Source organism: Bos grunniens, chromosome X (genome assembly GCF_055505025.1).
Source record: "Bos grunniens cultivar Pamir isolate PY7600 chromosome X, Bosgru_T2T1.0, whole genome shotgun sequence".
Taxonomy (NCBI): Eukaryota; Metazoa; Chordata; class Mammalia; order Artiodactyla; family Bovidae; genus Bos; species Bos grunniens.
In genome coordinates, this window is record NC_141194.1 from 6,594,434 (window position 1) to 6,621,737 (window position 27,304).

Genomic DNA, 27,304 nt, shown 5'->3' on the forward strand with positions numbered 1-27,304 from the left:
GAGGGAAGATGTAAACACATCTGTAGTGTTGTGAATTACCATCCACGAAATTTCTATCAAGGAAGGCCGTTACTTCTAGGGACGCGTGGGTTATGAAAATGAACTATTTTCATTTTCCCGCAGAAAGAAAAATCCATTGCAGTTCAAATAATTGTATGTGAAGCTTTACGATTGGGAATCTGAATTTAGCAACATTATATAACCCCGGTTAATTACGTTAGTATATTCAAACTAAATATAGAATAAGATTAGCTCATGGAAGTGTTTCTTTTTTCTCTCCGTACAGCTCGTATCTACCCAATCGTTAATAGGTTCTAATTGCCTTGTGTTTTTTTCTTTTTGATCATCCTGTATGTGTTTTCAGAGAAGTTAGTTGAATAAAACCAGAGACTGTCTGTTTTCACGACTTCCCAGTTCATATTTAAACCTGAAATGGTCCACAGAAGCAGCTGTCCCTCGTGAAGTTTAATTTCGTCAGTTCCTGGCCCAAGAGGAAGAGGTCAGCTCGGGTCCCATTTGGCTGGGTGGCGTTTGCTTTAAGGGAAGTTTTGCATTTGATTCATTGTTTGCTGTCTATAAGTAAATGTTCAACCTCCTTGAATTTCCTGTGGTGTTTGCTTTTCCATGGAATGTTCTATATTTGGATCGCAAATGTGTGTTTTCTGTATGGGTCTCTGATGGCCCAGATGTTCGTCAGAGTGAAATTTCTCTCTGTACACACTGCTGGCTTCGGGCAGTTGGCTTGTTGGGTCGTTCCTAGAACTGAGTTGGGCACATTGTAGGTTCAGGTTGGGCTTGTCATTGCCTCTGCGGGCTTTGTTCGCGCTTGCCGTCCGTGTTTGCTTTGCCTTTGGGTGACTGTCCATGGCTGCTTGCGGTGATTCAGTTAACACAGAGCTCTAAATCCCATTTAAGACCACGTTGGTTTTCTGCAGCAGGGTTGTTGAGGGGACTCAAAACTTTGCTGTTCAGTCACTCAGTCGTGTCCACCTCTTTGCGACCCCGTGGACTGCAGCACGCCAGGCTGAGTTCACTCAAACTCAGGTCCATCGAGTCGGTGATGCTGTCCAACCATCTCGTCCTCTGTCACCTCTTTCTCCTCTTGCCTTCTGTCTTTCCCATCGATCGGGGTCTTTTCCAGTGATTCGTTGGACTGAGAACTGTTGTTTTTTGCACATTCATCTCCCTGCACTTGATCACGAACCCCAGGTTTTCCCACTTGGCGCCCTAGTCCTTTCCATAAGCCACCTCGGGTCACAGTTACTGACCTCTGCTCGTGCGTTTCAGAACCTTGACGGTGGATTCAGTCTGGTGGATTCAGTCCGTATGCAGGATTCCAGGCTTGTTAAGTAAACTCACCTCCTTAGGATGGTTAATTTTTTTTTTTTAAGTTTGCAGTGTCTCGTAATCATTGGCTAATATCCTCTGGGTTGTTTCTTCTTCCTTCTTCTCTTTTTTAATTTTTATTATTTCTTTTTAAATATGACAACTCTATTGAGATAGACACGACTGAGTGACTTCACTTTTACTTTTCACTTTCACGCATTGGAGAAGGAAATGGCAATCCACTCCAGTGTTCTTGCCTGGAGAATCCCAGGGATGGGGAAGCCTGGTGGGCTGCCGTCCATGGGGTCGCACAGAGTCGGACACGACTGAAGCAACTTAGCAGCAGCAGCACCAGCAGCATTGAGATAGAACTCACCTACCATGCACGTGTCTCATTCAAAGTGTATAACTCGCTGCTTTCCTGATATTTTTATGAAGTTGTGCAGCCATCACCGCTGTTTGAGTTCAAGAGCATTTTTGTCAGTCCAGAGAAAACCCCACGTGCATGAAGCATCTCTCCGTGTCCCCCTCTCCACCCAGTCCCTGGCAGCCACCAGGTGTGGTCTCTGTCTCTGTGCATCGGCCTGTTCTGGAAACTTCCTATCAGTGGGATGATGCAGTACGCAGCCTTTGCTACCTAGCCTTTTTCACTTTGCGTCATGTATCAGCTTCTTGTCCCAGCTTCTTGGTGAGCCTTTCGTGGTGTCTCCGGGTGATGGAGTAGGGCTTGAGGGTGGTGGTGGGGAATTCGGGTGGACACAGCATATAGGACTGGATCAACGGCTCCTCCGGCCCCTCTGAGATGATGCTGAGATGCAGACTGCTTCAGCAGTGAGGAATGTTTACAAAACCCTTTCCAGGTCAGCTTCCACTCTGGCGGAAACCATAACCTGCTTTCTCTCTTTGTTTATTCCATCTCTTCCCCTAAAGATGGGTGGAGGAAAACAGTTGTGTTCAATTCAAGCTGCACCTGCTGACCGTCTTTTTTCAGTTTCAGTGGTTTGCGAGAGATTTTATGTGTGTGTGTGTGTGTGTGTGTGTACTTTTTTTTTTTTTTAGTGGGAGGACGATTGTTCTACAATACTGTGTGGTACATCATCGTGAATCAGACACAAGTTTACATATATCCCCGCCCTCTGGGACCTCTGTTGTTCCATGTCCAGTTCTAACTGTTGCTTCCTGACCTGCATATAGGTTTCTCAAGAGGCAGGTCAGGAAGCAACAGTTAGAACTGGACATGGAACAACAGACTGGTTCCAAATAGGAAAAGGAGTACGTCAAGGCTGTATACTGTCACCCTGCTTATTTAATTTATATGCAGAGTACATCATGAGAAAGGCCAAGCTGGAAGAAGCACAAGCTGGAATCAAGATTGCTGGGAGGAATATCAATAACCTCAGATATGCAGATGGCACCACCCTTATGGCAGAAAGTGAAGAGGAACTAAAAAGCCTCTTGATGAAAGGGAAAGAGTAGAGTGAAAAAGTTGGCTTAAAGCTCAACATTCAGAAAACTAAGATCATGGCATCTTGTCCCATCACTTCATGGGAAATAGATGGGGAAACAACCCACTCCAGTGTTCTTGCCTGGAGAATCCTGGGGACGGGGGAGCCTAGTGGGCTGCCGTCTATGGGGTCACACAGAGTCGGACACGACTGAAGTGACTTAGCAGCAGCAGATGGGGAAACAGTGGAAACAGTGTCAGACTTTATTTTTTGGGGCTCCAAAATCACTGCAGATGGTGATTGCAGCCATGAAATTAAAAGACACTTGCTCCTTGGAAGGAAAGTTATGACCAACCTAGATAGCATATTGAAAAACAGAGACATTACTTTGCCAACAAAGGTCCATCTAGTCAAGGCTATGGTTTTTCCAGCAGTCATGTATGGATGTGAGAGTTGGACTTTGAAGAAAGCTGAGCGCCGAAGAATTGATGCTTTTGAACTGTGGTGTTGGAGAAGACTCTTGAGAGTCCCTTGGACTGCAAGGAGATCCAGCCAGTCCATTCTGAAGGAGATCAGCCCTGGGATTTCTTTGGAAGGACTGATGCTAAAGCTGAAACTCCGGTACTTTGGCCACTTCATGCGAAGAGTTGACTTCATTGGAAAAGACTGATGCTGGGAGGGATTGGGGGCAGGAGGAGAAGGGGACGACAGAGGATGAGATGGCCGGATGGCATCACTGACTTGTTGGACGTGGCTTTGAGTGAACTGTGGGAGATGGTGATGGACACGGAGGCCTGGCGTGCTGCAATTCATGGGGTCGCAAAGAGTCAGACACGACTGAGCGACTGAACTGAACTGGAACCTCCTTCCCTGTCCCACATCCCAGGCCTCTAGGTCTTCCCACAACACTGAGCTGAGCGCCTTGTGCTGTATAGTAGCTTCCCGTTAGCTGTTTACACATGGTCGTGCATTTGTGTCAGTGTGTCTCTCTCAATTCGCCCCACCCTCTCTTTCCCCTGCTGTGTCCCCCAAGTCTGTCCTCTGTTTTTGCCCCTCCGTTTTTGCCCTGCAAATAGGATCATCGGTAGCATCCTTCTAGATTGCGCGCACACATGCATTCATATACCCTTCTTCTGTGCTGCGTTTTTGGGTGGAGTTTTACAGAGTCCCTGCCAAGACATTGGAAGCCTGCATTTACCACGAGGCTGGTGTGAACCTGCTCTGGGGTCACGGGTTCCAACCAGCTAGGTGGTTTCTGAGGGCTCCCCGAAGCCACAGTGCCGGCTTAGACTGAAAGAGAGCGGCAGAGTTGTTGCTTTAAAGAATTTGTAAACTTTCTGTGAGGGGCCAGAATTTCCACTCTGGGGTCAGGTGGGAGAATCTGGAGGCTGATTTTTTTCTCAAACTATCCATGGGCGTAACTTTCTAGAGTGTCTGTATCTCTAACAAAGGGCTTACTCTTAGGAACTAAAGTGAAGTGAAAGTCGCTCAGTCGAGTCTGACTCTCTGCAACCCTGTGGACTATACAGTCCATGGAATTCTCCAGGTCAGAATACTGGAGTGGGTAGCCTTAATCGAACTCATGTCTCCCACATTGCAGGCGGATTCTTTACCAGCTCAGCCACCAGAGAAGCCCAAGAATACTGGAGTGGGTACCCTATCCCTTCTTCAGGGGATCTTCCCGACCCAGGAAATCGAACCAGGGTCTCCCACATCGCAGGCAGATTCTATACCAACTGAGCTACCAGGAGCTGAAGGTCGTGTATTTTCTCAGTTGATCTTGTAATTGACTGTGCTAGTCTCCTGGCACTCTTGGGACAAATGACCCTAGACTTCCTGGCTTGAACAACTCAACTTTATCATCTTATGCTTCCAGAGGTCACAAGTTCGAGATGAGTCTCAAGTGTGTCGAGGAGGGCCACGTGCTTTTCCAGAGGCTTTTGGGAAGAATGCACTCCTTGCCTTCTCCAGCTTCTAGAGGCCCCCTGTGTTCCTTGGCTCAGGGCCCCTTCCTTGTATTCAAAGCCCACAGCGCACCACCTCTCTGATCACTCTTCCGTGGTCACATGTCTCCCAACTGCAGCCTGGAGAGAGTGCTCACTTAGTGCGGGGCTCACGTGCCCCCGCCGCCCAAGATCTTTAACTTCAGTGCTTCTCCAAAGTCCTTTTTGCCACACACAGTCGTGTTGTCATAGAGCCCAGGTATTACGGCATGGGACTCTCAGAGAGACTGTTATTCTTACTCCATTGACAGTCTTTCCGTTCAGTTCAGTCGCTTAGTCATGTCTGACTCTTTGCAACCCCATGGACTGCAACAGGCCAGGCCTCCCTGTCCATCACCTACTCCCGGAGTTTACTCAGACTCATGTCCATTGAGTCAGTGATGCCATCCAACCATCTCATCCTCTGTCACTCCTCCTCCCGCCTTCAATCTTTCCCAGCATCAGGGTCTTTTCTAGTTAGTCCGTTCTTCGCATTAGGTGGCCAAAGTATTGGAGTTTCAGCTTCAACATCAGTTCTTCCAGTGAATATTCAGGACTGGTTTCCTTTAGGATGGACTAATTGGATCTCCTTGCAGTACAAGGGACTCTCAAGAGTCTTCTCCAACACCACATTTCAAAAGCATCCATTCTTTGGCGCTCACCTTTCTTTATAGTCCAACTCTCACATCCATACATGACTACTGGAAAAACTGTAGCTTTGAGTAGACGGACTTTGTTGGCAAAGTTATGTCTCTGCTTTTTAGTATGCTGTCTAGGTTGGTCATAGATTTTCTTCCAAGGAGTAAGCGTCTTTTAATTTCATGGCTGCGGTCACCATCTGCAGTGATTTTTGGAGCCCCCCAAAAATAAAGTCTCTCAGTTGTTTCCACTGTTTCCCCAACTATTTGCCGTGAAGTGATGGGACCGAATGCCATGATCTTAGTTCTCTGAAGGTTGAGTCTTAACTGGGGATGGGGTGGTTGGCGGTGGGGTGATGGGGTAGAGGTGAGCAATCATGTCTCCACCACCCACTTCCATTAGGGACATTCAGCAAGGTTTGGAGACTTCAGGGGATCTCATGGGCAGACGTCACGGATAGTGCTCATCCCCTAAGAATGCACGAGTTAACCCCCCACAAGGAGTTACCTGGCCTGGGGTCTACACGTGCCCAGCCTGAAGAACCCTGCTGCTGCTAAGTTGGCTTCAGTCGTGTCCGACTCTGTGCGACCCCATTGACGGCAGCCCACCAGGCTTCCCCATCCCTGGGATTTTCCAGGCAAGAACACTGGAGTGGGTTGCCATTTCCTTCTCCAATGCATGAAAGTGAAAAGTGAAAGGGAAGTCGCTCAGTCGTGTCTGACTCTCCGCGACCCCACGGACTGCAGCCCACCAGCCTCCTCCGCCCTGCACAAACGCAATTTCCAGGTGACTCTCGTGCACTTGGCGGTTGCAGCACCGTGCCTTGCAGTATAGTCAGCACTGGGAACGGCGGTTGGCAGTCCTTTCCACATAAAGACATAAAGCCCACCCCAGGCAAAGGGGGTCGTTTAATAGTCTCAGACAAGGCTGTATGCAGGCAAGTGGAAACCTGAAGATCTTGACTGGGTCTCTGTGATTTCTGGGACTTACTATTCTTACTGCTTTCGTACTGCATTCATCCTTTCAGTTTTATTACATTTCTTTCTTTTTCTGCTGCCCAGTCTATCTAATACATGGACCATTTATTTGGTGTTGAAAAATCTGTTTTTTATTAGATTTCCATTATGAACTTAATTTTTTTTTTCCCCTCCAAGTGGCCTTTTGCCAACTGTTTTCTCTTACGCGTGTGTTCTCTTTTTCCTTGGCAGTGAGATTGCAAGTCCTTGACAGCAAAGATCATGCCTTTTGGGATTGCTTTCTGGTGTGCAGCACGTCGAGCATATGGTTGGTAATGTCAGTTGCTAGCCGTGTCCGTTGAAATGCGCATTGTGTCTTGTGGTTAAGGCTCATGTACCAGACCAGCCTTTTATATCTTGCTGTCGATTCCGGTTCGAGTCTTTGGGGGCTCAGGGGTTTGCCTGTTGATATTCAGGTGCTAAGTGGCAAAAAGGAGCCTTGGACCCCATTTGAGGAAGGGAGAGGCTGACAGCCTCATTGCTTCTCCTACGCAGGTGTTGTTTTATTTTGGTGATTGAAGCGTTGGAGGTGTGAAAAAAAAATGAAATGAAATCGGGTTATGTGGCTTGCTGGCAGGACAAGCAGAGGACAGAGAGTGAGTCGATGTCTCCCTGGATCGCACGTGCCTTGCACACCGGGCCGATGAAAGAGTTCTTCCAAGAAGCCAGCTGGGGAAGCATTTGCCTCTGAAGGTGCTGAGTCTCCTCGAATTTGCAATCGTCACGGTGATCCTGAGTCAGGCATCACTGTTTGGGGCTACCAGCAAGTTAAAAAAAAGAACTTTGTTGTGGAAAACTTTCTTTTTTTTTTTTTTCTCGGTCGAGTGATATTTCATTGCACTGGTTCTTGTTGAATGTGTCTTTGGGATGGTAGTTTTAAGAGGAAGACTGTGTGTTCTTCCTGATTCCCCGTGTGAGGCATGACATTTCCTGACTTGGGCAATGAGGAGAGGGTCAGAACCCACAGAGACAGTTCCAGCCTTCAGCTGTCCTTATTTCTTTTTTTTAATTTTTTGACTGTGCTGGGTGTTCATTGTGTACTACATAGGCTGTTCATTGCTCCACACCGGATTTCTTTAAGTGTAGCGCAGGCTCTGTAGTTGTGACTCATCTCACGGGGGCTCTTGGCAAACCAGGGAGCCTGACCCGCGTCCCCTGCATTGTCAGGCAGATTCTTCACCACCGGCCACCGGGGTGTCCCCAGCTGTCCTTTTTTAATTTTCGTTTGTAAAAAGTGAGGTGTAATTTGATATGTAATCTTGTATCTGGGCTTCCCTGGTGGCTCAGCTGGTAAAGAATCTACCTGCAATGTGGGAGACCTAGGTTCGATCCCTGACTTGGGAAGATCCCCTGGAGAAGGAAATGGCAACCCACTTCAGTCTTCTCTGGAGAGTTCCCGTGGACAGAGGCTCCTGGCGGGCTACAGTCCACGAAAGAGTCGGACACGACTCAGTGACTAAACGCACATTGTATGAGCTTAAGGTGTGCGACATAACGATTTGATGTATGTAAACATGCAAAGATTGCAGTGGGTTCAGTAAACCATCACCACACTTATTTACTTTTTTTCTCATAGTGAGAACTTTTAAGATTTATTCTCTTAGTAGTGTTTACATACGGACTCCAGTGTTCACAGAGTCATGTATTTGTTTTTTTCTCACAATGAGAACTTTTAAGATTTGTTCTCTTAGCAGTGTTCAGACACAGACTCCAGCGTTATTAACTGGAATCATGTATTGCGTCGAATCCCCAGGATTTATTATTCACTTGGCTGTGCTTGGTCTTCGTATTAGCATTTGGTATTCCGCGCTTCTTGACGGCCTTAGGGGGTCTTAGTCCCCCTGCCCCAGCAGTTGAACTCGGGGCCCCCAGCATTGGAAGTGCAGAGTCGCAGCCACTGGCCCACCAGGGCAGCCCCAGGACTGACTTTACGGCTGGAAGTGTGCACCTTTGATGCTTGTGTGACCCACGTCCCCTCTCCCCGCCTCCTCTGCTCTGTTCTCTGTGACTTTGAGGAGTCTCTGCTTCTTAGGAAACCAACCACCCTGTCCGACCTGACTTCCCTGGAAGAGGCACCCGGGATGTTACTCGTCCTGAACAAATTGCCCTTAGGAGGGAACAGACCTTCCCTTTCTGTTTGCCACGCCTGCATCAAGGCGATCTGAGCCCCCGAGTCCTGTCCCAAGAGCAGAAGACAGTTCGTGTGATCGTCTCTCGAGCGTGCAGTGGAAGTGTTAGCCCCGCAGTCCTTTCCAACTCTGCTATCCCAGGTACTGTAGCCCCACCAGGCTCCTCTGTCCATCCGTGGGATTCTCCAGGCCAGAATACTGGAGTGGGGTTGCCACTTCCCTTCTCCAGGGCGTCTTCCCGGCCCAGGGGATCGAACCCGGGTCTCCCACGGTGGCAGGCAGGTTCTTTGCCATCTGACCCACGGAGAAGAGAAAGTTGTTGAGACTGGGGATGGATGTGGCTGTGTGTGCGTGTGTGTGAGAGAGTGCGTAAAGGGGAGAGAGGGACAGTCTGATGAAACCGCCTGGAGTGCAGGGAACATGTGAGGAGATGTGCTTTCGAGGACAGCCGGCAAACCTTTGCCAGCGGGCTGGGTGTGTGACCTGTGACTCAGAGTGATGAGGGAGATCCCAGGGGTCATTTACTTCTAGCCGTCTTGTCGGAGCCACGGGGCAGTGTCTCCGTTCAGATCTCCAGAACACTCTCTAGGAACTCTTGATGGTCGATGGAGGTGATGTTCCTCCGCTTGCCTCGTGGTGTTCTACAGAGCTGGCATCATCAGATGAGCAGTCCCTGTGTTCCTTTGATGACTGGGTCATTTGTCAGAGGAGGGTTGCACCCTGATCTTCCTGGAAGCTTTGACTTCTCACGGGGTAAATTCTTCCCTTCCTGTCCACATGCAGAAGCAGGCACATAGGAAGCAAATACTTTCAGAAATAAGGTGGATTCTCCCGTTGGGAAACTGGGGTTATTTGAGCCAAGGCAAGTTTCTGACCTTATCCAAGATTTGCTGGATGAAATCAAAGGAGAGCCATGTAACTGGAGATTATAATGATTTTTTTTTCATTTTTGCGATACCAAGACTTTTGAGAGTCCTGCAAGGAGATCAAACCACAGTCCTGAAGGAAATCAACCCTGCATGTTTCTTTGGAAGGGCTGATGCTGAAGCTGAAACTCCAGTAATTTGGCCATCTGATCAGAAGAGCTGACTCATTGGAAGAGACCCTGATGCTGGGAAAGATTGAAGGCAAGAGAAGAAGGGGACAACAGAGCATGAGATGGGTGAATGGCATCATCGACTCGATGGACATGAGTTTGAGTAAACTCCGGGAGCTGGTGATGGACAAGGAGGCCTGGCTTGCTGCGGTCCATGGGGACTCAAGGAGTCGGACAATGGCTGAGCGACTGGACAATATCACGACTGATGTTCACCTGGAAGGACCCTTAAATGGGAGCTGCTTACTGAGTTTTAGGCCTAATGCTCTCAGTAACCGCCCATGTCACCACTCACTGGCCCCAGGGAAATAAACGAATCATCCTATTTCTTCTGTCTGCCGGGCCCTTGCGCTCCATGCTCTCCGAAGGTCCCAGCTCACAGTACAGTTGCTCCATCTTCAAGACTGTTCACACTGACCTGCCCGGGCGGTCCTGTGGTTAAGCATGTGCCTTGCAATGCAAGGGACTTGGCTTCAGCCCCTGAAAGGCTTCGTTTCAGACCAAAACGAAGGTCCCGAGAGCCACACTAAGACCTAATACAGCCAAATAATTATTTTTTTTAGAAGGGGAACTCTTTACAGCCTGTAGTTTGAGTTACTGGAATTATGGGGGGAGTCTAGCTTTGTCACAGGAGAAGGCAAGGGCACCCCACTCCAGTACTCTTGCCTGGAAAATCCCATAGACGGACGAGCCTGGTAGGCTGCTCTCTATGGGGTCGCACAGAGTTGGACACGACTGAAGCGACTTAGCAGCAGCAGCAGCAGCTGCTTTGGCACTTGCAGAGGTAAAAGTTAACGTGTGGTGAAACCTGGTGGCCAGCACTCGGTCTTTGGGATGTTCTCTTGTTACCTTTTAGGGAATGCTCTATGCTAGTTCTGTTCCCTGGAAGTTATTAATGACCCAACTGCCTTGAACAGGAACCGGGAAAAGGACCCACCTTCCAGCAGTTTGCATCCTGGAGGGCTTGTCTTAGAGTGAGATCTGAGAGCCTTTCTTATCTAGCCAGCCGGACGTGGTATAATTGAAGGCCTGTTTGGACCACCCTCCCATCTTGGCAACCGCAGGCCTGTTTTCTTCGGTCTTGAGTCTGTTTCGTAGATGAAGTTGCTTTGTGTCATATTTTAGAGTCCGCCTCTAAGTGATACCACGTGAGGTTCGCCTGTCTCTTTCTGACTTAGTGTGATTGTCTCTGCGTCCATCCATGTAGCTGCAGACGGCATCACTCCACCCTTTTTCACGGCTGAGTAGTATTCCACTGTGTATAATATGTACCCTGTCTTCCTTATCCATTCCTCCCTCAGTGGACTTTTATGTTGTCTCCCTGTCTTGGGTATCGTGGCTCGTGCTGCTGTGAACATAGGGATGCATGTATCTTTTCTAAATCTTAGTTTTCTCTGGGTCTATACCCAGGAGTGGGATTGCAGGGTCCATATGGCAACTCTTGTTTTTAGTGTTTTTTTTTTTTTTTTTAATGAAGAGCCTTCGTGGCGGCTGTGCCAATTTACATTCCCACTGACGGTGTGCGAGAGTTCCCTTTTCTCCGTACCCTTTTCGGCTTGTATTATTTGTAGAGTTTCTGATGATGGGCATTCTGACAGGTATGAGGTGGTCCCTCGTTGTGGTTTGGACGCGGCATTTCTCTGATGTTAGCGATCAGCCGCGTTGAGCATCTTTTCTCGTGCCCGTTGGCCATTTCTGTGCCGAGACTCATTCTTTACAAGGAATTTGCCCTTACCGTGCATTCCTAGGTACAGAGTCCTTCAGTCAGTCGTGTACAAGGACTGCACAAAGCCGTTGTTGAGACCTGTGTGTTGACTTGTTGGCGTCGAGGGATCCGTGGGACATCTCAGTCACAGAGTGCTAGAAAGACTGTCAACGATTCAGGTTTCCACATTTTCAGGACTCGGGTCCCTCTCTGACGTTAGCGTTCTCTGAATTGTTTATGTTGCAACGCGAGAACAGCGGAGCCTGGCTGTGAATGCCGGGCTGCCTTTTTGGTTAATACATATTTGATTGCGAGACTAGATGGGTGATTAATTGGCTGGGTCTCTGCTGCTTGTTGATCGATCATTTTTAATATCATGCACTCAAACAACTGGATGCGGTCCTGGCCTCACCGGCGAAGCTTTCGATGCTGATGGAAGGCCTCCGTTAACTCCTGCAGACCCTGACCGTGAGCATGAGTCAGGACTGTGGAAAGCCAGTCTCAGTGGAGGTGGAGCTGTAAAGATGATACTTTTTTGCGCTTTCTGTTTGGGAGTTTTGGCTGTATTCTTTTTGATGCTTTTGTGAATGATGTCTTCTTAATTTCATTTTCAGATTGTTGATTAGTACTTGCAGGATATTACATTTTCATGCAATAGGAGAACTTTTTTTTCTTCCTAGTTACAGGAAGAGATCTTTTTTTTTCCTCCTGGTTCACTGCCTGTGTCTGTGGCAGTGAGTTTGTATTGACTTGAAAGACCTTCTGAGGGCTTGTTTGCACCCTTTGGTTAGCCCCCAGTTTTTAGTTCCTCAGAGCATCAGTAAGAGAGGCTACTAGATTAAAAAAGAAATTATTTAGAGAATTTTCATTTAAGATGATTTACTTTGGTTGGTTATAAACCACAGCAAGTTCCAGAAATAGTGCCGAGAGGTCCTGTGTACCGCCTCCTCCAATGGTGCCCTTGTTACATAACTTCAGACCAACAGCCAAAGCAGGAAATCGGCATGGCATAACGTAGTCACTTTGTCCACGGTCCCTGCTGGGAGCGCACCGGTTTCTGCTTGCACTCATTGGTGAGTTACACGTTTTTAAAGATAAACATTCGTAATATCTCGTCTCTCAATCCTTGAGTGGAGGATAAATGGAACAAAAGGGGATGGAATGAGTTAGGGCTTTTAAACAGGCACCCGTTAAAAGATTCCCTTGACTTTTCTTGGCGGCCAAAGTGGATGGGACAGGTGGCAGCCCACCCCGGAAGGCACAGGTCGCTTTGAGTGGTTAAAAATCCAGATGTGTGCAGTGCCTGAGCTCCCATCAGGGGTGTGCTCCTTTGGTTTTCAATGCTCAGATAATACAAGCTAGTTTCCAGGTCTGGCGGGGGCATGGGTGAACACAGTGTGGAAGAGAAACCGCCCGCGCCGCCCCCAGCTTGTCTATTGCAACCCGAAATCACAGAGTCTGGCTTCATGTCCTTAATGAGTTGCCACGGCCCTTCTTCAGTAAATGGATGGAACAGCCTCTTCTGTTCCCGTTTGGTGATGGTTTGCTATTATTCCACGCCATCAGGATCCCTCTTTGGAATTTCTTCCCTCTCTTCCTTTTGGATGATGGTCTACCACGAGTCTGGCTGGGACAGTGGAGATGCTATTAATAAACTGATACGTAAAATGGACATGCCTCTCCCACCCCATGGAATGTGGTAGAATGGTTTTCTCCCCCTCCGCCCCCCACTCCTCTTGGCTTGGTCGGTGATAGTCACAAGACAGCCGTGAGATGCGTGGCTCTCTGTGGGGTCGCAGGAGTGGGACAGCATCTCTTATCTCGAGAGCCACCCTGTGTGCGCCCAACACCCGGGGGAGCAGCCCAGACGAGCCACTCAGGGGCTCGCTCAGGACAGTAGCTGTCGCTCTGGCATCGAGAAGCCCCCCCGCCCCCAGTGCGTGTGAATGTCCAGTGCACTTGCAGGAGCTGCTGCTGTGGCTTGAGCCCCTGAGACGTGATCATAAAACTGGGAAATTGGTCGGGAAGGTCACTGACACAGGGGAGGCTGTCAGATTCGTACAGAGGCTTGCGGGCTGAACCAGAAAGGGCCTGGTGGGCAGAAAGGAGATGATGAGATGACTGTTGCCTGGGACTGGGGAGCTGGGTGTCGCAGCTCGTGAGTGCCGAGGGATGGGGTTGAGGACTGCTACTGGGGTTCCTGGAAATGCTCTCTTGATTGAGCTGCTGGCTGTTGCACGAGTCTGAATTTACTGCAAGCTCTTCACTTGCATACCTTCCACTGAGTGAATTGTCTTGGTATGTGCTTTCTATCTCAGTAACTCTATTTTGGAAAAGACCCTGATGCTGGGAAAGATTGAAGGCAAAGGGAGAAGGGAGTGGCAGAGGATGAGACGGTCAGAGGGCATCACTGACTCATGGATGTGAGTCTGAGCGAGCCCGGGGAGTTGGGTGATGGACAGGGAAGCCTGGCATGCTGCAGTCCATGGGTTCGCAAAGAGGTGGACGTGGCTGAGCGGCTGAACGACAGCCACATTATGTAGGGGGATCGTTCATCGTGCATTTGGCAGAAAGTACTTAGGTCTCCTTTGTGACGCTGGAGAGTCACGGGGACCAGAGTCAGACACGACTTAGCAACTCAACAACAGGAGCTGTTTTAAAACAGATTCCGGACCGCTTTCATACTTTGTGCCCTGAACATCCGTCCCGTGATCACGTGTGGTGGTCAGAGGCGCCCCCCGCCCCCCCACCTGTGAGGACAGGGTGTGACTTCGCGTTTGGGGAGAGCAGATTCGGAGATTGCGGCTCCGGAAAACACGTCCCGGTCTGTTATCTCCGCTCCAGCCCCAGTTAGGAACTGGGCGTCCACAGTGAGTGGGCAGACAGTGGCTGCTATCAGAGGAAGTGGGGCGGTATCTTCTCTGTGTGTACATTTTCCCTTTTCTCAGCCCCCTTTGACTCCTGTCTTCCAGCAAACAGACAGCCAAGCAAGAGAAAGCGTGAGATTAGGGAGGGGAGAGAGCGTGGCATGCTGCTTTCATTTACAACAAGATACACATCTGGGAGGGAAGTCAAAGCTTCCCACACTTCCAACACAGAGATGAAGATGGAGACGTCAAAGGGGCAGACTTGGAAAGCGTCCTTCTGAATGTTGAGGGGTAGGAAAAATTCTGAAAACAGGGGTACCTCAAGTCACCCTCATCACCTTTCGTGAAATTGATATCAGCTCAGTTCCGTGTAGTCGTGTCCGACTCTTTGTGACCCCATGGACCGCAGCATGCCAGGCTTCCCTGTCCTTCACCAACTCCTGGAGCTTACTCAAACTCACGTCTGTCGAGTTGGTGATGCCATCCAACCATCTCATCCTCTGTCGCCCCCTTCTCCTCCCGCCTTCCATCTTTCCCAGCATCAGGGTCTTCTCCGGTGAGTCGGTTCTTCGAATCAGGTGGCCGGAGGATTGGAGTTTCAGCTTCAGCATCAGTCCTTCCGATGAAGATTCAGGGTGGGTCCTTTCCCTGCCGTGGAGGAGAAGTGCTTGACACACATGTGTGCTTGTGTGTGTGACCCCCAGTTCTATGGTTTGCTCCCCGGTGAATCTCGCTTGGAAATGATTACAAGTTTATCCTTCGAAGTCATGTGAACTATTTCTCCATTCATAAGCAGAGCTCTGTTTTAAAAAAAAAAGCACATCCAGGTGGTCATTTCATTTTCCTAACACTCAGCAATTTTTGCCACAAGCTTTGTACAGTTGGCCCCGTGCTTAAGCTAATCAGGGAATGACTGAAATTAACCATCGGGGGCGACGGAGCTGAGATGGGAGTGAGGGAAGACATGGAGTTTGTGTCTCCCCAGGAACTTAGCAGGCATTGGTGGGGGGCCTTGCGATTCATGGGGTCGCAAAGAGTCAGATACGACCGAGCGACTGAACTGAACTGAACTGAACTTGGGTAGAGGGCAGACAAGACAGCCCCAGGGACCACCAGGGGTTGTTATTTTTTATTCTTTGTTCTGGTTATTTTTATTTGTTTTTCATCTCTCTTTTTTTTTAATCTTTTTTTTTTTCTTTGTATTCCCTCCGAAATCCCACTGCTTGTGGGATCATGGTTCATGGGCCAGGGATCGGTCCTGAGCCCCTGAGTCTGAAATGCTGAAATAACACACTCACCAGGCCCCAAGGAATAGTAATCAGAGTGAGGTCTCCATCTCAACACCAAGACCCGGCTCCAGTCAACTGCCCGAGAACTCCACCACTGGCACCTCAGGCCAAACAACGAGTGAGACGGGCACAGTTTCCAACCCGTCAAAAAAAAAAAAGAAAAGAAACAAGAAAAAAAAAAAATTCCCCGTCAGGTTTAAAAAACCATTAGCACGTAGTCTCCTAAGAAATGTTGTCTGCTGCTGCTGCTAAGTTGCTTCAGTCGTGTCCGACTCTGTGCGACCCCATAGACGGCAGCCCACCAGGCTCCCCCGTCCCTGGGATTCTCCAGGCAAGAACACTGGAGTGGCTTGCCATTTCCTTCAGTGCATGAAAGTGAAAAGTGAAAGTGAAGTTGCTCAGTCGTGTCTGACTCCTAGCGACCCCATGGACTGCATGCAGCCTACCAGGCTCCTCCGTCCATGGGATTTTCCAGGCAAGAGTACTACCATTGTCTAAACAGCTGTCTGGTTTTTTTTTTTTTCCCTGATTGGGGTGTTGGTTGGAGCTCTCCTTGGGGGGTTGGTAGAGCTTGCGGGATCTTGTTTCCTGAGCAGGGATCAAACCCAGGCCCCCTGCATGGAGATTGCAGTGTCCAGTGCTGGGGAGCCAGGGAGGTCCCTGAAGAGTTACCCTTTGCTATTTTGTTGCAGCATATAAGTCACATGTCTTCCTTGTAAGCAGCTGTGCACTCAACACAGCAGTGTGGAACGGCAGAAGAGGCAGGCTGGGGATTATAATTGCTGAGTGAGGAAGTGGCTCAAGGCTGCGGGGAGCAGGGACCACCCCACCTTTTGCCCCAGTGGAACCAGCACTCCTTTGCGTGTTTCATCTGCAGGCAGAGGACTTCTTGGTGTGACTTCCTGCGTGTTGCAACCCGAGCAGCCTGTCCCGCCTCTGACCTCTGCTGTGTGGACTCCAGCCTCATTCCCGGGTACCCGGTGCGTTCTCAGTGGCCAGGGTCACGTCCCCAGCTTGGCACCTGAACCTGGACTTTGGGGCTGGAGTTAGTGGTGTGGCCAAGGTGGGGAGGGAAGGATAAACGTCATCGGTGATGGACGTGTGGTTTTTTTGGGTGCCCGCTATCCGCAGGCGGGAATGTCTGTCCTCCCTGAGCCTCCACGAGGCATCCACATCCGTGGAAAGGCTCTTCCTTGTTTGGCAAGCAGGGCAACCAAACTGGGGGTAGTGATGTGCCACGTCGCCAAGACAGAATGGGGACTTCAGGGTCCATGCTCTCTGCAGGGCAGCGTTCTGGTTCTCAGCCGCCCGAGGTTTATTCACCCCGAGTTCATGGCACTGATTGCTCTCAGGATTCCACAGGGACCTCGGGACTCGGGGTGGGGTCACGGGCCGGGAAGCTGGAGGCCTGGGCTGGGTGCATGGGAGCCCTGGAAAAATTGGACGGTGTCCGGTTCCAAAAACCGTCTCTTGAGCCGCAGCGTGAGACAGGCTTCCTTGAAGGCAGAGGCCAGACTTGGCCTGCCACCTGTTTTGGTACAGCCTGCGAGCTCAGAATGGTTTTGTATTTTTAAACGGCTGGAAAAAGCCTCCTGTTCCGTGACACATGAAAATGATACGAAATTCCCAGTTTTGCTGAAACCCAGCCATCCCTGCTCGTTCAGATAGCGTCTGGGGTTGGTTGCCTTCTCCCTCCAAAGGGAGAGTTTCCCTCGGGCCCCTGGAATCCTCCTGTGTTGACTCTCTGGCCCTTTCAGAACCAGCCTGAAAGGGGATCTGAAACGGTGGGATCCCTGCCTGTCCGACTCTTTGCCACCCGGTGGACTTGTAGCCTGCCAGGCTCCTCTGTCCATGGGGATTCTCCAGGCAAGAATGCTGGAGTGGGTTACCATGACCTCTTCCAGGGGATCTTCCCGACCCAGGGGTCGAACCCACGTCTCACGCATTGCAGGCAGATTCTTTACCAGGTGAGAAACTTGGGAACCTGGTATTCCACAATTAGAGACTCACGTGTTTGACATGAAACTGTGTCCCAGTTAAGACGTGATGGTCCCAGGAAAGGTAGAGTGCATTAAACTGGGTGTATGTGCACATGTGTGTGTAAAGTCGCTCACTCCTGTCCGACTCTTTGTGATCTCGTGGACTGTAGCCTCTCCAGGCTCCTCTGGCCGTGGAATTTTCCAGGCAAGAATACTGCAGTGGGTTGCCATGCCCTCCTCCAGGGGATCTTCCCGGCCCAGGGATGGAACCCGGGTTTCTCATATTGCAGGCAGATTCCTCGCTTTGTGAGCCACCAGGGAAGCCCACATTCAGCTGTGTCAGCCATGTATATGGCAGGGTTGCAGTGGATGGGGTGCTGGCTTCATCAGAGCAGATCAGGGCCGGTGCATAAAAAGAGGGGTACAGGGTGCCCCTGAGCTTGGTGGTGAAAGGTTGTCGCTAGGAGCCGTGAATGATGCCGCGATTCTTGGGCCTCCGAAGGACAGGAATTCGTTCTGGGGCCTGTGACGAGGCTTCATGGCTCAGAGCTTGTGTGTAATAAAGTTTTAGTAAAGTATAAAAGAGATGGAGAAAGCTTCTGACATAGACACCAGAAGTGGGCAGAAAGAGTGCCCCCCTCCTGCACCCTGCTGGTTTTTAGCAAGAAGTTAGCAAGCTGCTAAATTAGAGGAAGGAAATGTCTCAAAATTCAGAGACTGGCACCAGGCCTCTCACGCACAACATGCATTCTGAGATAACATTGGCACCAGGCGAGTCATCCAGGGCCATAAAACGATTGAAGAAAGGCAGGTTTCCAAGCAAATGCATGGTTTCATTAACATCGCTTTAGGGGGCATTTCCATGAGTAAAACATTGGTTTGTTGAGCCATTATGGGTTCTGAGTCTTAGGCGAATGACTTGAACACAGAGCCTAGGGTAAATACAGACTTCATTAACGTAGCTTCAGGAAAACATTTTCCTAAGAAAAATGCATTGGTGAGCTCAAGGTGTGAGAAAAGTGAGGTTCAGGTGGAATTGGGTGTCATGGCAATGCAGAGTTTTAAAAGAAACCTTTAAATTTTGTGTAGAGCAAGGGGAAAATAAAAGTCTGACACCTGTGCTGTGTTTCCTCCTGTGGATTAGGAGAGAGAGAAAAAATTGTCTGACACTTTGCAGCCTGTTTCCTCCATTTGGTGACCCGTGGCTTTCCAGCCCATTACCCTCTCAGTGGGAGAAGAGAGGAAGTTGGGTCATCAAGAAGAGACCTTTGTGAGAACTTCTCTGGTGTCCAGTGGCTAAGACTGCCCTCCCAATGCAGGGCGGGCCCAGGTTCGATTCCTGCCCAGGGAGCTAGATTACGCATGCTGCGGCTAAAGACCCTGCATGCTTAACAGCTAAGACCAGGCACCACCAAACAAATAGAAACTCCCCCTAAAGAGACCTTTGTTCGTCTCTCTTTGGGAGAGAAAGAGAATCTCCTACTTTCTCTTCATCCCCGTCTCAGAGTTGCTGGTGGATAAAGACCACTGCTAAGCTCCCATCTCCAGAGGATGAGATGGTTGGGTGGCGTCACCGACGCGATGGACGTGAGTTTGAGCAAACTCCGGGAGTTGGTGATGGACGGGGAGGCCTGGTGTGCTGCAGTCCACGGGGTCGCAGAGAGTCAGACACAACTGAGCGACTGAACTGAACTGAAGCTCCTCTCCTCGGAGGAAGATGTTCTGCTCGCTGTAGGTCCTGGGGGACAGCCCAGTACCATTGGTACTCAGAACGCAATTGAAAGGCAGGGCCCACTGCTGGGAGGTGGAACAGCTAGGATTTGGCATGCAGTCTTCTTCCTGGGTGCTGACTACATTCTAGCACCTTCCGTGGAAGGCTTGGCTTAACATACTGATGGCGGTGACCCATTTCTTGCCTTTCTACCCATTTTTTTTTTTTTTGATATGGACGAATTTTTTTAAGTCTTCATTGACTTCGATACAATATTGCTTCTGTTTTCTGTTTTGGTTTTTTTGGCCTCCAGGCAATGTGGGATTTTAGCTCCCCGATCGGGGTGGATCGTCTATCTTTTGGATTGGAAGGTGGAATTCTTAACCACTGTACCACCAGGGAAGTCCGTTACCCACTGTTGTTTTTCTGGGTTGTTTTTCCTGAAGGCTGGAGTTTTCCAGGTGGAGCTAGTGGTAAAGAACCCACCTGCACAAGCCAGGAGATTTGAGAGACCCGGGTTCTAGCCCTGGGTCAGGAAGATCCCCTGGAGGAGGAAATGGCAACCCACTCCAATATTCTTGCCTGGAAAATCCCACGGACAGGGGAGCCTGGCGGACTACAGTCCATGGGGTCGCAAAGAATTGGACTTGACTGAACCAACTTAGCATGCAAACGTGCTACAAGAACTTTTCTCAGTGAGAAGCCAGTGCAGCCTTGGACGATATCACACCTGTAATTTGGAGCCCACTTTACTTTCCGGTTTCTTCTTTAAACCTGTCTTGTGTTGATGGGCATGGTACGAAGCCAGGGTGTCCCATTAGCTGCGGTATCCTGGGTGGCTTCTGTTTTTTCCTTCCCATTTCTTCTGTTTTCTTTCTAGATTTCTCCAGCCCTCATTGCCGTGTGCTGGAGGCATCCACTTCTTCTGGTTGGGAGTGGCACGGAGAGGGACGTTGCAGAAGGGGTCAAGTTGAGGCTTTAACAGCAACAGTGACGGAGCCGGGGGTATCGCTGGTGGCTCAGATGATAAAGAATCGGCCTGCACTGCGGGAGAAGCCAGTTCGATCCCTGGGTCGGGAAGATCCACTCCAGTATTCTTGCCTGGAGAATCCCATGGACAGAGGAGCCTGGCAGGCTGTCGTACGCAGGGTCACAGAGTCAGACACTCCTGAACAATTGACAGACACAGACACACACACACACAGCCCGGATCTTTTTCACTATTAACCTACTTTGAAAGCTGCTAGAAGAATCGTAGTCTGGAAACTTCTCTGCTTTCTCCTCTGCTCCTCGGACAAGGTCTACAAATAACTTCAGGGAGAGCTGGGCACCTGGCTCTTTGGTCTCCTTGGCCTGGGAGGTATCAGGGTAGGAACTGAGGCTCCCAGGGGCCTTGGTGTTCTTTGGGAGATGGTTGGTGGAGCCAGCTATTCTATTTTTCCTGGACCCACCCCTGCCTACCATTTCTTGTCCCTTTAAATATGCTCTGTTCACACCTTCCCTTCCTGTGCCAGGAGCTGGAACACGTGTGCAGGAGTGCAGAACGGGACGGATCACGGTGCTCTCAGGAGTAGGTCGGACTGGGATGCTCAGCTGTTTTAAGCGTGAAGTAGAAGAGCCTTTGGAGAAGGCAATGGCACCCCACTCCAGCACTCTTGCCTGGAAAATCCCATGGACGGAGGAGCCTGGTGGGCTGCAGTCCATGGGGTCTCTAAGAGTCGGACAAGACTCAGCGACTTCACTTTCACTTTTCACTTTCATGCATTGGAGAAGGAAATGGCAACCCACTCTAGTGTTCTTGTCTGGAGAATCCCAGGGACGGGGGGCCTCGTGGGCTGCCGTCTCTGGGGTCACACAGACTGAAGTGACTTAGCAGCAGCAGCAGAAGAGCCTTTAAGAAGGGTCTCCTGTTCTAGATGAACAAGTGTGTGACTCTGAGGCCCTGTGCTTTAGTTGGACAGTGAGGTGGTGGAGGGGTTGCATTGCATCTGTAGCAGAGGCTGTTGCGGGTGCCCTGAAACTTCCATGTGGCGATTGCCTCAGCAGAGAGTGGGTGAAGTGCCCTGGAGCTCTGGGATGGGGGAGCAGGCAGCGATGCAGTGGGGCAGGTCTGGGGAGGAGAGCCGTGAAGGAGCATGTCCACAGGAGCGCAGGGAGCCGAGAGAGGTGGGAAGGAGCAGCCGGAGAAGCAGGGGCTCTCAGGCCTGCAGAGGTGGTTCAGCACCTAGAGGTTGGGAACCCCCTGTGAGAAGCCATGGGTGGTTTTCGGCATTGGGGAGCAGTCACTGGAAACGGGGTGACGGGCGAGAGGCTGGAGGTGGCTGGGTGCGTGCATCTTCTGGGAGGTCCAGCCCTGAAGGTCAGCAGAGAAGTGCAACAGCCTTTGGGCTTCCCTGGTGGCTCAGTAGGTCAAGAGTCTGCCTGCAACGCTGGAGACCTGGGTTCGATCCCTGGGTAGGGGAAAGATTTCCCTGCAGAAGGGAACGGCAACCCCCTCCAGTATTGCCTGGAGAATCCCCATGGGCAGAGAGTAGCCTAGCGGGCTACAGTCCATGGGGTTGCAAAGAGTGGGACACGACTGAGCTCGACAAAGCACACACCAAAGCCTTTGGGAAGGAAGCTAATGTGCAGAGAGCGGTTTTAGTGTGGGGGAAGACCGGGTGATTGGGTGGACGCTAACAGGAGGTGAGGCTTCCCTGGCTGCTAGGACCAGAAGGAATCCACGTGCAACGCAGGAGATGTGGATTCGATCCCTTGGTTGTGAAGATTCCCCTGAAGAAGGGCATGGCAACCCAATCCAGTGTCCTTGCCTGGAGAATCCCATGGACAGAGGAGCCTGGCGGGCTACAGTCCACAGGGTTGCAAGAGTCGGACACAACTGAGCAATTAGTACTTTTTTTTTTTTTAACAGGAGGTGAGAGGTTCAGGAGTTGACATACAGGATGTGGGCTGTATTTCTTTCCCTTGGAAAAGGAGAGGTGGGTACATTTCTTGTGAGACACATGGGAAGGTGGTGAGGGTGTAGACTTTGAGAGTGACGGATTCGAAAATGATTTCTCTTTAAAAGCTTTACCGAAGGATGACCAAATATGAAGGTCTTGGTTTTGTGAGAGAGCCAAGCGTCCTGACCCAAGGGAAGCCAGACGTTTTGGGGCAAGCTAATGCAGGAGACGAATTAGGCTTTCAGACTGCTTCAGAAGAGAGGCTGTAAGCTTGGTGTAGAGAGCTTGGCGATGTCTCTCCTTCCTGCCTGCCCTTCTCTGCAATCACCGGCCGTACTTGGAATCAGAAAGTCTTATCTAGAGTAGATAAGTAGTCTTATCTACTCTAGATAAGACTTTCTGTTTAACAGGCTGAGCTCACTGCTTGGGTTTTAAAAAATCAATGGATTGGGACTCCCCTGGTGGTCCTGTGGTGAGAGATTCCACCCTCCCAGTGCAGGGGACCTGAATTGTACAGTCAGGTCCCATGTGCTGCAACTAAGACCCAGGTGGTGGTTTAGTCGCTAAGTCGTGTTTGACTCTGTGTGAGTCCCCATGGACTGTAAGCCTACCAGGCACCTCTGTCCATGGGATTCTCCAGGCCAGAATACTGGAGAGAGTGGCCATTCCCTTCTCCAGGGGATCTTTCACCAACCCAGGGATGGAACCTGGGTCTCCTGCATTGCAGGCGGATTCTTTACCACCTGAGCCACCGATCTGTGTGTGTGTGCGCGTGCGTGCGTGTGTGTGTGTGTGTGTGCGTGCATGTGTGTGTGTGTGCTTTCCTGGTGCCTCAGTTGGTAAAGACCTGCTGCATCCACGTAAATAATTTTTTTTTAAAGCCACCCACTGTTGCTGGTCTGTGTATGGGCTTCTCTGGTGGCTCAGTTGGTAAAGACCCAGTGCATCAAGTAAATAATTAAAGAGGAAAAAAAAAAGGCTTGACGCATAAACCAGGGCAGACTGAAAAGGATTCATCGAAGATGGTCTCATTGAGCAAATATTCTCCAGCAGGGCTTTTTCCGCCATGATGATGCGTATCTGTATCCTTGCTGTCCAGTGTGGGAGCCGCTGGCCACTTGCGGGTGTGGATTTACGGGGCGTCTCATGAGCCAGCAGGATGAGGGCTTCTGTAATGTCCTATCAGCAGAGCCTCCAGGGGCCAGGGCTTGGGGAAGCTGAAAGTAGCTGGGGGGAAAATGGCCTGGGTGGGGTGAACACAGAGGATTGGGAGGGGAGAATGTCTGCGTGCTCATGGTCCCTGCGAACCAAAGCTGGGCTAGCTATATTTTCCTCTCTTCTCGCTTCTGTTTGTTTCTTTGTATTTATTTTTTCTCTTTGGCTGTGCCGGATCTCTGTTGCTATGTGCAGGCTCTCTTTGAGAGGGACGGAAGCCTACGTGTAGGCTTTCTCTAGATGTAGTGACTGGGGGGGCACTGTTCTTTGCTCGGGTTTCTTCTCTTGCAGACCTCAGGCTCTGCATAGGCATCCACAGTGTCGGCACTCGGGTTCAGTACTTGCGGCTCCCAGGCCCTGCAAAGTACAGGCTTAGTAATTAGGGCACTCCGGCTTAGTTGCTGCAGACTCTGAGGATCAGGGATCCCACCTTCCCCAAATTGGCAGGCAGATTCTCACCCATGGCACCCCCAGGGAAGTCCCAGCTTCTGTTTCTTCTTACTCATTGCTTTTGTCGTTCACTTGCTCAGTCTTGTCCTACTCTCTGCGACCCCAAGGAACGGCAGCATGCCAGGCCTCCCTGTCCTTCACCAACTCCGGGAGTTTGCGCAAACTCCTGTCCGTCGAGTCGGTGGTGCCATCCAGCCATCTCATCCTCTGTCGCCCCCTTCTCGTCTTCAATCTTTCTCAACATCAGGGTCTTTTCCAGTGAGTCAGTTCTTCGCATCAGGTGGCCTGAGGATTGGAGTTTCAGCTTCAGCATCAGTCCTTTCAATGAATACCCAGGACTGATCTCCTTTAGGATGGACTGGTTGGATCTCCTTGCAGTCCAAGGGAGTCTCAAGAATGTTCTGCAACACCACAGTTCAAAAGCATCCATTCTTTGGCACTCAGCCTTCTTAATCGTCCAATTCTCTCACATCTGTACATAATTACTGAGAAAACCATAGCTTTGATTGTATGGACGTTTGATGGCAAAATGATGTCTCTGCATTTGAAAATGCTGTCTAGGTTTGTGATAGCTTTCCGTCCAAGGAGGAAGCATCTTTTAATTTTCTTCTTATTTTCTTACAATTTAAGAGGAGAAGGGGATGACAGAGGATGAGATGGTTGGATGGCGTCACCAACTCGATGGACATGGGTTTGGGTGGACTCCAGGAGTTGGTAATGGACAGGGAGGCCTGGAGTGCTGCGGTCCATGGGGTCGCAACGAGTCGGACACGACTGAGTGCTTGAACTGAACTGAAACTATAGGAAGCTTGGAATTACCCGGTTTCTCTGCTCAGCCTGGGGAACTGATCAGTACCCAGGGGCCTTTGCTTATTCGTTGTTAATGGATCATTGCTGGCCGTCTCTGATGACAGCAGGGAGGAGGAGGTGAACATGCTCTCCTTGGGTTCGGGGAGGGCGGGAGAATGCCACAACACTCACATCTCTGTTTCCTGCCCCTGCTCAGCAGCCCCCATCTTTAAATATCAATGCTTGTCAAGCCCTCCACTCTCTCTGTGGACATTGCAGCCTTGAGAAGGGAAAAGATCATCTCGAACTTTCCATCTGCGCGCCAAGGGGTCGGAGCCCATTGAAAGCGTGGGCTCAGTTGTGTGCATCCCATCAAGCAGTCACATGGTTTGGGGAATCTTGTTAAAAACCCGTTGGTTTTGTCGGGAGAGAAAAAAAATCTTGCAGCTGCGTCTTCTGCAGCCTTCTCAAGGCCTTTTAGTCTAGCGCTGCAAGTGCAAGCTGGGCGTCATAAAAAAGGAAAAAATTAGCAGAACCCGTTGCTTATCCGGGAGCTCCTTGCTCTATTTGTGTCTTTCCCCACTCATCGCCCTTCTGCAGAGAACACTTCCCCAGTTCCCTGCCTTCCCCTCTCCGCAAAGCAGCCCTGCACCACGTGCTGTCTGCCGTCTGCCCCCCTCCCCCACCCCCGCTTGGCAGAAGCACCGTCTGAGTGGCTGTGAATGCCAGATTGTGGGGGGACCCCCCTCGCCTCACCCTGGCTGCTCCAGTGCCCTCTGCTTCTACCAGGCCTGCTTGTCCTGGGACTCGGATTTGTTCCCCACCCGAGGGGCTCCCCAGAAACTCCCATGCAGGCAGCAGCAGCATTGGGGAGGGGGGGGCATTGCAGCATGTCCCCGCTTGGTTATCCTGACTTCAGAGTCCAGTGCCCACGGCTCTGAACAGCTTGCTTATTTGACCCTTTCACTTCCCTGGTGGCTCGGATGCTAAAGAATCCACCTGTGGTGCAGGAGACCCAGGTTTGATCCCTCGGGTTGGGAAGATCCCCTGGAGAAGGCAATGGCAACCTGCTCCAGTATTCTTGCCTGGAGAATCCCCATGGACAGAGGAGACTGGTGGGCTACAGTCCATGGGGTCGCAAAGAGTCAGACACGACTGAGCGCGCGCACACACACACACACGTCACTATCCATCCATACCACGTGTTCATCTTCCCAGACTGAGAGTCTGTCCCCATCCCCGTCCCCCCACCATCAGCCCCTGGCCCCCAATACTTTGTCTTTATACATCTGAGTATATTGTGGATGCTTACAAATGCTGGAATCACACAGCATTTGTTCTGTGCCAGTTTCTTTTACTTGATATCATGTCCTCAAGGTTCACCCCTGTTGTAGCAGGTATCAGAATTTGCTGCCTTTTTTTTTTTTTTTTAAAGTGCTGAATCCTATGTCATTGTATGGGAAGACCTCATTGTATTTATCCACTCATCTGTGGATGGGCATTGTGGTCCCTTCTGCTGGAAGAGGGGTGTTCCCCAGCTCTGGGCCTCAGACCGGTACCTCTGTCTGATCAGCGGTGGCATTAGATTAGAAATAAAGTGAGTAATAAATGTCATGCATGTGAATCTTCCCCCAAACCACACCCCACAACCCCACCCCACCCCCTTCCCAGTCTCTGGAAAAACTGTCTTCTGTGAAACCAGTCCCTGGTGCCAAAAAGGTGGGGGATCGTGGCTTTATATACTTCTTTTCTGCTGCTGGGACTGCTCTCCGTCTGAGTGTACAAACATCTCTTTGAGATCCACTTTCGGTTCTGAACACGATCAGTTGAGTCGCTTCGTCATGTCCAACTCTTTACGACCCCGTGGACCGCAGCACACCAGGCCTCCCTGTCCATCACCAACTCCCGGAGTTTACTCAAACTCAGGTTCATTGAGTCGGTGATGCCATCCAACCATCTCATCCCCTGTCGTCCCCTTCTCCCGCCTTCAATCTTTCCCAGCATCAGGGTCTTTTCCAACGATTCATTTGTTCGCATCAGGTGGCCAAAGTATTGGAGTTTCAGCTTCAACATCAGTCCTTCCAGTGAATATTCAGAGCACGACCTAGCAATGGCTGTAACCACCTCCATCATTTCAAAGTAGCCGTGGGTGTCAGCGGTATTTTTTAAAGTATCTGAGACATCTGAAAGCTGATCCGAAAACGCCTACAGGGTCCTACCGGTTAGAATCTCAGGCTGTGCAGTTTTCACAAAGGCCCATTGCCCACGTTTCTAATGCAGTTACCAATAGAGTTATGCAAAAGGTGAAGGAAAATAAAGTTCTTGCTTCTCCCCAGCCCCCATCCAAGTTCACGGACGCCCTTGACCTGTGGCCTGCGGGTCCATTCCAGTGTGGTCTGCAGACTGGGTTTCCCAGGACGCACGAGGGACCTGCCTCCTCTGTTCACTGCAGGGACTGGTACCTCTGCCCTGGTAGCTCCAGCTGGTATTCCAGCTACGGAAAATGCTTGCTCAGCTGTGGGGCAAGCTTCCCTCTCCCCAACTTGTGAGTTCATTCATCCCACAAATAGCTTGGTCTGTGCTGTATGGTTCCCTTGGGTGCTTGGGATGCCTGGCGGTGACCCGACAGGGGAGGGATGAGCAAGCATCCCTCCTGAGATTGACTGGATCTCAACAGTGATGAGAGTCACGGGGAAACGCAGGCGGCCGTGAAGAAAGTCTCTC

At 50.4% G+C, this 27,304-nt stretch overlaps 1 protein-coding gene across 23 annotated transcripts in view; it reads left to right on the plus strand.

Moving 5' to 3' along the window:
• The window catches only part of TBL1X (transducin beta like 1 X-linked), a 252,978-nt gene that overhangs the window by 17,662 nt on the left and 208,012 nt on the right, over positions 1–27,304 (plus strand). For 2 of the 23 annotated variants that reach the window (XM_086387895.1, XM_086387908.1), the window contains 2 exons: positions 16,372–16,474; positions 22,096–22,162. The exons of 19 other annotated variants lie outside the window; for them this stretch is intronic. The gene's annotated coding sequence lies outside the window, so the exon portion shown is untranslated. Of the gene's footprint in view, positions 1–16,371; positions 16,475–22,095; positions 22,163–27,304 lie in introns of those variants that run through there. 2 more of the 23 variants (XM_086387897.1, XM_086387896.1) reach the window with 2 other exon arrangements.